General features: G+C 38.9%; 1 protein-coding gene across 6 annotated transcripts in view; it reads right to left on the bottom strand.

Moving 5' to 3' along the window:
* Positions 1-14,004, bottom strand: part of FAM160A1 (family with sequence similarity 160 member A1) — an 83,531-nt gene that overhangs the window by 39,710 nt on the left and 29,817 nt on the right. For 3 of the 6 annotated variants that reach the window (XM_017736839.1, XM_017736841.1, XM_017736843.1), the window contains one exon: positions 12,025-12,079. The exons of 2 other annotated variants lie outside the window; for them this stretch is intronic. The gene's annotated coding sequence lies outside the window, so the exon portion shown is untranslated. Of the gene's footprint in view, positions 1-5,066; positions 5,158-12,024; positions 12,080-14,004 lie in introns of those variants that run through there. One more of the 6 variants, XM_008635635.2, reaches the window with a different exon arrangement.

The raw sequence follows: 14,004 nt of genomic DNA, 5'->3' as shown, positions 1-14,004 counted from the left end.
GACTCCTCTGGGCAAATGTGCCCTTCACTTTACAGCCCTAATTCACCATTTTAGCAGATCTGCCCTGCGCACGAAGCAAGCAGCTTTGGAAAAACTAATATGATCATGTAATTAAAGATGGTATCAGAAGGTGCAACAAGAGAACTTAATTAACAAAGCAGAGGCAAGCTCCATTCTGGAATTTATGAGTTCCTTCACTTGACAACTTAGAGGTTGTTTCAATGTAGCCTTTGCATATAGTTTGAGAATTTAAATAAAAGAAACTGATAATACACATATACCTATCATATGACAAATTCTGTTAGCAGCATAGAATCAGAAACTTCAGATCAGCCTCCAGTACTTAAGATAATAAACAACAATAAGGGAGACTATGGCTTTCTTCACAAATTCTGATAGAAATCAGTGATGTAAGACTCTCCAGATGCACGCAAAGTTCTAGGATGTTACCACACACAGCAACCCAAAGCTATTTAACCCACTACCCTCCCTTCTCCTCTAATCTGTTTTAATTCTCTGTCTTTTGCAGCCTTTGCAATTTTCTGTCTTCTTCATCTTTTTTCTTCTTTTCTTCGTGCATCTTTCCTATCCCAGCCTCAGATGCTACTCCACAAACATGAAGACAGGATTCTTTCCCTCACCGCCAAACAGGCCCTACCCTATCTTTTAGCTCCCTAAACAGACTGCTTGGGGGTGGAAGTTCCATACTGGAGTTCAGATTCCTGAAATACTGCCTGCTTCTCTGCAGCTAGGAAAAGACCTCAAGTGAATAGAAATGGTACATACCTTGCCACCCATTCAAAATACACCAAGATGCCAAGAGGTCCAGTGACAGAGCCACTGTTATGTTTCTGTGTCCAGCAGGAAAGCTCACTTTCCACAACAGTGCTATTTAGTTGATGTTTACGTAAGAATTTATAGCCATCACTGTGGCACTGAACATTCAAGTCCTGCCCTTGTTAACAGCTTACTGCCTAGGCAGATGACTGCTACAGCCTGCGCTTGGAGAATGGACATCTTTTCCCACACAAGGATATTCTAAGTCCAGCCGCCACATACAAAGAACAGATACAGTCCCGGTGAAAGACGCCTTCAAGACAAGTAGATGCCCCCTCATCTCCAGCATAACAACCCCTAAGGTCCTATTTATCCAAGATACTTAAGAGCTTCTTGCTATTTCCAAGTCCCAATTTGGGCACACTCAAATAGCAACACAGTGAATTCTCAGATACACAAGTCACCAAAAACATTTTGATTCAAATTGCATCTTTGTCAGAGTTAGATCAGAAGAACAAGGGTTTTCAGTGTTGCCAACTCTAGAAATGTCTATGCTACCAATCACAGAAACCTTTTAGGAAGGTCCCTTCAAGCTGATGTTTCATGAATCCTGCCTGGTCCACCGACTGTGTTTGTTATTACAGACACAAACACTACCCTGTTGCTTGGTAAAGATCTTAAGGAGTATGCGACCAACAAACTGTAAAACAGCAAATTCATCTCCAGAATTTATGTCCTATAACTAAAACCTGCACCTAGCAGAATACTGCACATACATACAATCCCAACATTAAAGCTGCTTACCTCTTTAATAAGATAATCACCAAAAAGATAATTTGTCCTGTGGTGACAAACAATAACATCTCTAATGTTTCACTCTGAATGTTTACTCCTACTTCAGAAAAGTCATCATAAACACACTATACAGAGAATCAAATGAAGAATAAAAATGGCAAATTTAAATTACTAGTGGAAAACAACTTGCCTGCAGCAAACGTTGACAAGGGCTTAGTTCACTTGCCTCTGGCCCAGCTATTGGATCAGAAATCTGAGAGCAGTTGAAGAATGCAGACATTATCCTCACAGCAGACCAACTATGGCTTTTTAATCATCTCTAACCTGAAAGTAACAAGACAGCATTGCAGACTGCAATGTGCAACAATATTTCTAAGTTCAAATCAATTCCCCTAAGGAAGCAAATATTTCCAGTTTCAAAAGCGTCTTGGGATGCTGGGATTTCCTTACTAATACAAAACACTAATAGACTGTGTAGGCTTCAAAGACTTCAAACTCTGTAATAGTGTTTCAAAAAGCTTTTGACAACTTAAGTGGTCACAGAGCAGATCCTAAAAACAGCATCCCTATTTAAAAAAGGCAATTGAATTGGAAGAGAGACTATCTTGTAAGATACATTTCAATCTAACAGCATGCTGTAGTTACAGCAGTAGCAGACAGACTACATTCATTGTAAGCAGATTTTGTTACTGGATTAGGTTTTCTTGATTTTATTGCAAGACTAAATGTGGAACAGTAACTGCAACATCACATCATTCCCTGTGAATTAAATCTCACTCCAATTAAACAAGACAAATAACCCAACCATAATGAGTCCAAAGGTGACAAAGTAAATTAATTAATAAAACGCAAATTCATGGAGGAAAAAGTAGAAGTGAACTCAGGGGCCACTAAGAACAAAAGTAACCATTATTTTAATCAGTTCATTATTAAAATTTTACAGTAATTTAGCCTTTTGTCTCTGCTAAATCCTGATGAAGTTATTACTCCACCATTTGATAACCTGACAAGTGTGAATATACCTCTCATGCAGTCCATTCAAAATTCTACTTCCAAAAGTCACTACTCAGTTTAATACTTTGACTCTGCCATACAGTAACAGAACCTTCTTAGCAGGTAAATCTTTCGTATCTTATCTATCAGTTGCTTAACCCTATCAGAAGGTCAAGTCCATTTACATATGCCTTCTAGAGCTATTTCAGAAAGCCTTACTACAACTCGGCCTATTTCCAGGTGAAGAAAAGCAGCAGTCCAGAACTGCACGGGGTAGCTTTAGATGAGATGAGACCCCGTCATTGGACTCACGGGAGGATATCTGCATTCAGTTTTCCTTCAGAAGCCTAGAAACCATCAGCTCTTTTTACAGGGCTGAACACCCCAATCAAAAGAAGTACTTATTTTACTGCGAAGTACACTGGAAGAACAGCCTAGCAGAGAATCCCTTGTGGAGTCTTCTCACACTGGAGTGTCTCTTCTCAAAAATTTCACTTTTGAATTAAAAAAAAACTAAAACAGAACAGAAGTTGGCAGGATTGGGATTTCCCAGGCAATGTATAACAAAGACAAAAGATACACAGCCTAATACAGTAATACAGTAAAGAAGGCATAAAACATGCTGCAAGGCTGTGCAATTTATCAAGGTTGTCTTCTGTTGATTCATTAAGATGCCATGCTCAACAATTCACAAACACAAATGAACCTCTGTTGTCAGATACTACACACCCAAAGCTTTCCACCCTGTCAGTTCAGGTACACAAGAGGCAACAGAGAAACCTCGATGGCCGTGAAAGAAACAGCTTATATCAAAACTTTTTCATGGATCAGTGTAGCATAAAGGGGCTTGAAATTACACCACTTCAAAGAAGCAGAGGAAAATTATATGGTCTTGCTCTTAGCTATGCAAGTCTCTGATAAGTGAATGAGGGAAGGTAGGAGAAAAATGAGTGGCAAATTTTAGCATGCCTCAACTTAGTTTCAACTTAAAAGGGACCTTGTTCAGGATTTGTTTACTTCTGATTGAAAAGAAAGCCTTTTGCATGAATTTGTTGGATTTTCTTTAGGGACTATGATCAGGGAGAGGGTTTAAATCTTATTAACAATACTGTTTCAAAGGAAGACATCAATCCTTTCAAAAAAAAGGATTCATCCTGCTTGTGGCAAAGTTTTGCTGCAAAAGCAAAGCCTGTGAAGAACAGCCACGTCCCCAGCCTTAATGATCCTATACAATCACCACAAGGGTGCAGAAGGCTTACAGGTTCTTTATTGGAGAGCAGGTGGACTGTTCTGGGCAACTGAGAAACTGTCAGTGGTTAAAAGCCACTGCATCAAGGAATCCTCATTTTCATTAAGTCCTACTATCCTTCAGAAGATCTACTAGGAAGAAAACTGAAGAAGATTACTAGAGGAACCATTTAAACTACATGAACAATTATCTTCCTTCTTCACTTGTCCTTTGATGTTTCAGTGCTGCAGTCCCAATTTGTCCTGTCTTTTGTCCACCTCAAGCAAGCATTTCACATTTAGGCAGCTTTCCTCAATCCAGCTTTTCTACTCAGTATTTGCAAAGATGCTAAGCCTTCCATGTGTAGGTGGGACAAGATATGTTTTACACTGATAAAGCTATCTGCTTAAAAGCCTAACAGAAAACAAGTCACCACAAATTGTAAAGCAATGTAGTTAATCAAAGTATCAATCTGTTCTCATCAAGCACAATTTAATCCAACCTGCTAACATGAAAGTAAGAATGTCTTGTGCCTTGTCCCCACAGAGACTGCCTAACGATCCCTCTCATGAGAGCAACTACACACACATATTTTATAATGAGAAAAAAATCTTCCTGTCCCATCTACAGTCAGCCTGCTTCAGTTAAAAACCACAATTCATCTTTTATCAAATGTCTGGGGAGCCACACTACTCACATATTTATTGTAGATTCACATTAGCTCAATTGGGCTACCACTAAGCTCTTCATGTGATCTGTATAATCCTATGGTATGATAACATTAGGAGGTCTGGGTTCCAGCACTAAGTAACTACATGGTTCTTCAGACACATGAACAGGCAATTCCCCCACAGCAAGCAAGCAGCAGTGACACCCCAGGGCCCAGCTGACAGCCCCAGCCCAGCAGTGCTATACTGGCATAAACAGGCTTGTTTCAAGGGCAAGCAACAGCATCAACTCCTGCTGGCAGCCTATCCACTGGGACACAGGCTAAGCCACATCCCAAGCCCTCAGAGACTCCTGCTGCATGGGTCAGCCAAAATGAAAGAACAAAGATGCCAGTTAGGTAGTATGGTCCAAAATGCATTGATGGGTTAGGCTAAAATTACAGACAGTGTATCTAGGACGGTAAACAGCTACCCAGAAAACACAGTTCATCAAAGGTCACATTACCAAAGTACAGAAATGGCACTGATTGCTCAAGAAAACAGGAATTAAACAACATAGAAAACTTGACAGAGACCTTGACCTGCTCAGGAAAGGCTCGATTTACCTGTTACACCACAGGGTATCTTCATCTACCACACACATTGTCCCAGAACGAATGAACTACATAATCATATCCCTAGGTCACAATTCTGAAGCTAGAGAGACAAAAAAATATGGTTGTTATTCTAATTGTATGACTTGATCCTTTTTATGAGAGATAAGGAATATAATAAACCTGTTTCTCTGTTGTATTTGATGTCCTCACATTTAACCTACTACAGAAAGCCAACAATTCAGTAACAATTAGTAGCTCAAAACACAGATTACATTGGTTAAAAACTTAATAATAAAATAGCAGCTAGGGTTCTTAAAATCCAAGATAGATACCTCTCTATTCCCAACAGCATTCTGGCACAATATGACTGAGGTGTCTAGTCTGCTAGTAGCAGACAGGTGGTGCAAAAGGGATATTAAAACTAAACTTTAAAAAAAAGCCTTAAAAATAGCAGTTTAGAAAAGTTCTTTTCTACCTACATACTAAAGAATGCAGATGTCATTGAACTGAAATTAGTTTAAAAGCTTTGCTTTGCTGGTTCATTTCCACATCACCACCAAAACTGATGATCCCAGAAAAGACTGCTTCCTTAGAAAACCAAGTCGCAAAAATGTCCAGGGCCCACAGATCAAAGCATTTGGTGGTGTACTGTGTGAGACAGACATTACAAGCACAATAAACCTCAGTTTAAAATTTCGGACTGCAAGTGTGTTTTCACACCAAGTTTCAAAGAGAAATAAAACAACCCCAAAGGGCACAGCACATGTCACTGAGTCAAAGAATCTATCTTTCATTACTTCATTTATAGGTGAATTACAAATATCACATGCTATGTCTAGACTAGTAATTTTTTGTCATAATTGAAGTGAATTATTGCTAAAAAACAGTTGTTGCCAAAGTCCTCATCTTTACTGAGGATCTGTAGAGGGTTTATTTCCAAACTCATCACTATCCAGGAGTGGGAGGGAGCAACACATCAGAAAGCAGACATTTGACAAAACCTACTTTGTGTTCTGATAATGCTAGCGGAAGAAAGAAATCAAAATGATCCATGCATTCTGTGCATCAATTTTGCTTTCCAAGATAATTCTGACACCTTTGTGACACACAAACCTGGCCCCAACATGCTCATAATTTAGAAAAACCACATGTTTCCTGAAGTTGTGATGTTGGAGTGATGGAACATTTTTTCTTGTTTAGATTGTTTTTGAGAAAGGTAAAACTGTTTCTGAAGCTAAAAGTATAGAATAAATTCATAGGAAATTATTAAGTTGCCTTTCTAGAAAGCCTTCCTGACAGGAAGATGAATGAGACCAGCAAAGCAATAGAAGACTCTATAACCTGAAGATTTAAAACTATTTTCAGAACACTAGCATACAGAACAGGAAATACTACCTTCCCAAGAGAAAGATGGTCTAGAAAAATGTTATCAATATACCTGTAAATATCATATGTAGATTACAGAAAACAAGATTAAGCTATATGTTTTATACTAATTTGTAAGACAATTTTTCAAGTGATTTGTACAACATGTCAAATTACTCATTATAATAAGCATAAGAAGTCCAAGAATAATGCTCTCAAGCCTACAAAGTGACACTACAGAAGATGTGTGTGCTTTCAGCACTAATCACAATAAAATGCAAATACACACATATTCTAAACATTCCATGTTTCATGATAAAGAAGCCATAAACTTTTTTTTTAATTTCCACACTGAGTTTATTCTGCAGGTTCTAGATATAGTTCAAACACAAGAATCAGCAGTAAAACACCATTAAGACTATCATGATTATTTGATCAATAAAGAAACAAACCTAACAACAAGCTTCCCATGAGGATTGTTGCCAAGTTTTCACTGAGAAAAGAACTTCCATTCTGCAGATGGAATTGCTCTCTTGTTCACATGCACATGATGCTTTTCTTTATCTTTCTCTTTAAAACTAAAAGTACCAGAAAAGGACAAAATATTCCACAAAATCAAAACTGTTATGTATAGAATGGTTACTGCATAGTTGCTAACATAATACTTAATCTATAAGGATATTTATTTCTCCTTCCAAAACTTCATTCACAATACAAAGTTCTCTTTTTCCTAGAAAAAATCAGTTTATAACTCTATCTAAATTTAAGTAGCTATCACACAGTAAAACCCTTTTATACCTCTCAATATGTTCATTATAGTAGATGGACTATAATAATTGACTAGATAACTCGAATCTGTCATTTATCTTCTGTACACAGTTACTGAAACTACTCATTTTAGGGAGAATTATCACCCCAAGCTACTTATCCACCAAGTCAACATTATTTCCTACACTCCGAAATTATAGCATGTTAGTGACATGATGAACTAATGAATAAATGGACTGAGCAAAAGCATATTGTTACAGAGCTTCAGGACAACCGTCTTAGTGCACTGTAGGATGGCAGATGCCTATCACAAATTACTCCTCAAACCTACTCAATTTAATGAGCTACTAAAATCTGAAAGGTTATTTTCTTATCTTGCCCTGTGTACATCTCTCGCCTCATACTAGGTAGGGCCTTGTGGCAAAATGTTATATTTAGTGGATTGATACTTTTAAATATAAATGTATTTTTGTCAGCTTTCTTCCCTACTTTAAAAGAATTAAAAGAAGGATAGGAACAACAGAACACTGTGAAGCAATATTGTTTGCATCAGACATTCCCAATTTAGCTCGGAGAAAGCTCCAGAAGCTAGTGAACTTCCTTTGTCCTAAATTATGCTCAAGTTTGACAAAGAGAAAAGCACTTGCAAAATTCTTCTTATGATTTTCAATTGTCAAATTTGGGCAAAACCACTGAAGTGTTTAAAATGAGACACAAAAATCATTATATCTCACTGTACACTGAAGAACAAAGGGGTGGAAGAATAAAAAGCGGGGGGAAAATGGCAAAATGAACACTCCTTACAAAATCCTATCCTACTCCTCCAGCTCCCTATCCCCAAAGCACAAAATCCCAGGTATTTGTCTCATAGGACACTGCACTGCTCTCCCTCTCCCTTTCTATTCCAACCCAGAGCAGACAAACAGAAGTTGAAGACACATGTTATATTAATTCCTGTAACAAAGTCAAGAACTTCAATAAAATAACACATCTGTGAGCACAGTTCAATGAAAAAACAACCTCACCCCCTGCAGTACAGATTTTAATAATATTAGTACAGATTTGCATGTTGGGTGGACTTCGGCAGACTAGAGTCTTCTATACGTAAGTTAAATTTTTTGCTTTTAACACATACGGTAATAAATTACATATGTAATATTACCATATTACATATGGTAATAAACAACAATTGATTGTTGGCATTTTTATGATGTTTAGTGCATAAAAAGCCAGATCAAAGAAAAATCTACATGTTGTTTATATTTCCATTTCTATTTAGTTACATTGCATTTTATACAGGTGGTAGGTGTCTTTCCCTTGAAGCTTCTCCAGCTTTCCTAGGAATAAAATTATTTGTGTCATGTAAACAGTGTTAAGTTGTCCATTATGCAGAGTGCAAATTAGTTCATCTCTGATCTCGTAACATAAGGCTAGTCTACTATGAAAATATTTTAAACTCTTACACCACCTAGTCTTCTGCAACTGAAAACTGAGTATCATTATGGCATCTCCCATTCCTGTGAATGCCTTTCCCTGGATAATGAAATATATGAATGCATTGGCCAAAAATGAAACATATATAGTCTATACAACACCTGTCTTGGATATATTGCCACCATGCAAAAACAAAAACTGATAAACAATCAAAGGAACAATTTAAAAAAAAAAAAAGTTGAGATAATCTGACACTTTAATAACAATTCTGTATAATTTTTTTCAGTCTTGCCTTTGAACCTTTGAGAAAACATGAACAGAAATACATGTGTCTTTCTAGTCCAGAAAGGAATGCAGATAACTAGCACCTCTCACACCCTGGAGAGTAAAAGAAGGCAAATAACCTAACAAATTGCAAATGAAGACTATTCTTCTTACAAAGGGAGTGTTCTGCACAACACAGAGCCTCACAAATATAAAAAGTGGAGCAAATATCAGATTCAAGTAAAATAAAATCAAATTACTATTTAAATTTTTTAAATAGTAATAAACTTGGAATGACCAATACGGAAAGCCTAGTAAATAAGAGTTGGATGTCAGCCCCGGCAGGAACGCCTCTCAGCACAGATAACCAAAAGTCAAACCACAGCCTCTCCCACCGAATTTTGTAACACCTACAGAGGCTTCCCCCGGCGTGGGAAAGCACAGCTTCCACCCATCAACAGGTTGTTCATTCCTGCCTGCACAGTTCTAAAAGTGGGGAGTGTCTGTGTGTATCTTGGGGAAACCTGCTGCTTCTCAGCTCCACTTCTGTCCTCCCACGTAAGGCTGTCAGAGCTGCAGAAGCTACATTATCCCACAGTCAGATCTGACACCAGTCCTCAGAGATCTCCACAGGAGAAGTGCAAGCTGAAGACACAAGCAGTTCCAAGAAGCATGAGAAAGTCTGTGTATGCACAGGCCTTGAACAGCTGTCAGCTATAACCACAGCATGTTTGGAAGTGAGACCTCCTACTTTATTCCTGAGGACATGATTCTTGAAAATGAATTGAAAAATTTATGATTATTGTTCCAGCCTCTGAATTGTAGAAAGCGTATGTCAAACCAATTTTTTGTTTTGATGCATCAGTTATGAAAGTACTCCAGAATATGCAGAACTGTTACATCGTTCACCAGCTATCCCTCTGCTAAAACAAAACTTACAGTATTTCTACTATCACCACATATGCTGCCATCTCCATTCTCTGTTTTATCTTCACCTTGCCCCACAGATAACATTACACTTGCACAGTAATTCATGCCACAGCCACTGCAATCATAAAGTCCTTCCCTGCTGTTTCAGAACTGTTAGGCAGTTCAGACATCCCTGCTGTTCTCAAGCAGACTTTTACTCTTTTACTTTTACATCACCCTCAGTCCTGAGTGTCACAGAATGTCTCAGGAAGCCCTTCAGTGACTTTATGAAGCATTTGCATACAACCAAGTGTCTGTGCTGAAAAAACTACCTGAAAATAAACTGAGTTTTTAGTAAGTCAGCACAAAACCAAATATATATGACTAATGACAAATTAATGAAGGACAGAAGAAAACCCTGCCCTTGTGAGACCACACCTCGAATACTGCACCCAGGTCCACAATCCTCAGCACAAGAAAGATGCAGACCTGTTAGGGCAGGTCCAGAGGAGGGCCACAAAGATGACCTGAAGGCTGGAGCACCTCTCCTACAAAGACAGGCTGAGAGAGCTAGGGTTGTTCAGCATGGAGAAGGCTCCAGGGAGATCTCACTGCAGCCTTCCAGTACTTTAAGGGGGCTTACAAAAAGGAGGGAGAGCAATTTTTTACAGACAGTGATAGGACAAGGGGAAATGTTTTTGAACTACAAGAGGAGGGGTTTGGATTAGGCAATAGAAAGAAGTTCTTTACTCAAAGGGTAGTGAGACAGTGGAACAGGTTGCCCAAGGAAGTTGTGGATGCCCAATCCCCGAAGTATTCAAGGCCAAGTTAGATGAGGTCCCAAGCAACCTCATCTAGTGAAAGGTGTCCCTGCCCATGGTGGCAGGACTGAAACTGGATAATCTTTCAGGTTCCTTCCAACCCAAGCCATTCTATGATACTATGAAAGCCTCTCTTCAGGAGTGCCAGTACCAAAGGCACATACAGCTGCAATTATGGATACCACAACAATCAGCCTAACTGGAAAGAATCAGTCCCCAAAGTTGCCAACACTAAAATGAAAACCACTGGATCCCACGTGTACAGATGGAATGCCTCTCCATCATCAAACTCAGCAGGACTGGGAGCCAAATCCACGGTTTTCTCTAAATAGGGAAGAAACTGACTTTTCTCTGTGACAATGTATCTACCAACAGACTTGACCATCATTAAGCTCAATGCAGAAAATACAACACAGTACTGTGATGGATGACTACTAGCATAGTCCATCTACCCCCGAAAGTAGTCAACAGGCTCTGTGCATCTGTGCGGGCAGTAGCTATTGCTATTAAAATACACTGCTAGCAGCTGTCCCATCTCACATTCCTCAGCAACTACAAAGGGATTTGAGTATCAATTTAACACAGTATGGTAAGACAAGAGATTCCCCTTGCACCTCTAGCAACCATTTAAACAGATTCTCTCATCACAGACCATATGTATCTGAAATACTGCTTTAATGTTGCTCTAGAAGGAGATGCAAACATTAAAAAATTCAACCTGAGAATGAATAAATTTTTCATAATAAAAGACCACATGGAAGCAAACCTGAACCAAATTAGCTTTCAAGTGGAATGACTGAGTTTTGTTGCCTCAGACACCAGAATCAACCCTGTTCACTCCCAGTCAGTGAATCTTACCAACATTTACTGGGAAACCTTCAAAGCTTAAAAATTTCTAGAAGAACTGAACAAATTTCTTTAGACTTAGACAACACTGTATGAGCAACTTGCTGGGAAAAAGCATCAAAACTGGACTTGCTAGAAGAATTCAAATGCGTTCAATTTCCTCTTACTTGGTCTGAATAACATGCAGGGCACACAGTGATCATCATCACGAGCTGCAATGGTAACTGCTTGCACACAAGAGCTCAAGCCACTAGACTTTACTTTCTCCTCCAATTCTCTTCCTTTGTACACAGGCCTGAGGCAAATCACTCAGCTCAGTTTCTCCCTTAATACAAGGGCCACAGACTTTTGGAGAGCTCTGATTATTATTAAGGGAGCAAGTCAACATTGTTCAGTTGATTGTCTGGCCATTTACCCGTACCAAAAACTCTCAGAATCCCTATGCACCACACTCTTAGACTCACAGACTACACACTTAGACTTACAGCCTGCATCACAAACTCCTATTTGGCAAAACACTTCTAAACCCAGAGCCTACGGGCAATGAATTCTCATCTTACCTTCATTTCTATATTTTGGCATTGTGCAGAAGAGGTAAGACACAATCAAGGCTCCCTAAATGAAAAAAAATAAATACATGAAGTGTTTCAGAACACCAGTGGAAGAATTTCATGCAACGTAGGGCTATTATTAGATTGCTATTTTGCTTAGCAGATCAGAGGGTATAATCAGCAGATGATGCAGCCATGATTTGCGAAGCACAGCCTTATTAACGACTAATGAGATAAATGAGTTAAAATTTACATTTTGCTCCACTGATAAGGTTCATTGGCACACTTAACTCCAACACCATGGTTTGAATATTAAACCCACTTATTAATGTCTAGTAAAGCTAATTATAATGCTGAGTGGCATTAAACTGTAATAACCAAGCAGGATGTTAGAATCACATCCTTTAGTATTACTGTAGCTCTGAAGTTAAGTCTTCTGCACCTGGAAATAAGCACCTGTTGAGCTCATGCTGTGAGGGAGCGCAAGCCTTCTGTGCCTTTTTCCTGATCCTTCTGAGAACCCAAAGCCATGTTCTAACAATGCAACAGGCAGGTAAACATCGCATGTTACTATGATTTCAACAGCGTCTCTCTTACTGCAGTAACAATAAGGATTACGTGACAAATATTTTTGTATCTACAATATATTAAATTACACTTGACATATACTTTCTAATCCTTAACAGAAAAAGAAAGCACCGAGATACTAACAAAATTAACAACAAAACCCTGGAAACCATAGCTGTTGGGTTTTTATCACCTTTTTCACCATCTTCTGTCAAAACTACAACTATAAAAGCACCTCCATTTACTGAAAAGGATACTGGAAATATACTTTAGACCTTAAACTAGCCTATATATTTTTATGCCACATCTATGTAAGCACATAAACAGACAAAAATCATTTTTAAGGATAACGTAAGAGGACAAGGGCCATAATATTCTTTCCATTTTAATCTCCGCAATGTATTTGTCCTGTGACAGCAGTGAAAAGAAGGCGAGATGGGATAATTAAGTGCCAGCTATCCATGGATCAACAGTAACACATATGAGTGTGAGGACTCATATGTGCCAGTCCAAAAACAACTTACAGTCACAGCACAAGCTTGAGAAACACAGCTCCTCTGGGATCTCTCCATCCCAACACGAGAGTGGTGCTAGCTCTCCCTCCTCTAGGAGAGTCATACACAGGACTGCACAACTGCCATCATTATCTTTTCAAAGGAGAATATAAAGAATGACAACACAAAGCATAAAAACACTACAGATAAAATCTCCACTTTTTATTTGTAAGGTAATGCTCAAAAGCAGACATTCATTACACACATAAAAAAGGCACTGCAGAACAATTAGATTTTTTTCTTCTGTGGGGAAAAGTGAAAAGGCATTTGCACTGTGACAGTAAAAGAAACTAGCAGAGCAAATCATGTGTGAAACATTAAATGCAACTGCTTTTTTGAACACACTTTTGTTCCTTTCAATTTATCACCCGAATTAAACATTCAGCTTGTAACACAACCCATTCCACTTTCTTCAGCCCAGCTTTAAAATACGGGCATGCCGTGTTTCAGCAGTAGAAGCAAAGAAATGCTGTGGAGGTCAGAAAGAGAAGATTTGGTACACAGCTTTCTGTGGAGCATTCCACTGCACCCCTGCTTGTAGGAGGCCATGGCATCACTGCCTGGCATCCCCAAACCTGTGCTGCAGATGGGGGGGGGAAAAAAAGAGAGCAGTCTACTTCAGTGGTAGATTCTAGTGCCACAAGCTCACCAAGACAGCTAAGCCTCCACCAGACCCCTTCGGTATGAGTTATGCCAAGGGAACACACACCCTTATCCCCTCCCTCCCACTCTGCCATGTTCCTGTGGCGCACAGCAGTTCCAGCAGCCAAACCTAGAAAAGACTGTTGAGAGCTCAAAGTATCCCTCACAGAAATCTGTCTTGAAAATGGATACTTGTGACTTCGGAACAGCAGAAGCATCAAGTCTC

This window comes from Corvus brachyrhynchos, unplaced genomic scaffold (assembly GCF_000691975.1).
Source record: "Corvus brachyrhynchos isolate BGI_N302 unplaced genomic scaffold, ASM69197v1 scaffold175, whole genome shotgun sequence".
Classification (NCBI taxonomy): domain Eukaryota; kingdom Metazoa; phylum Chordata; class Aves; order Passeriformes; family Corvidae; genus Corvus; species Corvus brachyrhynchos.
Note: the sequence above shows the minus strand (reverse complement) of the source record. Positions and strands in the feature narration are given on the sequence as shown.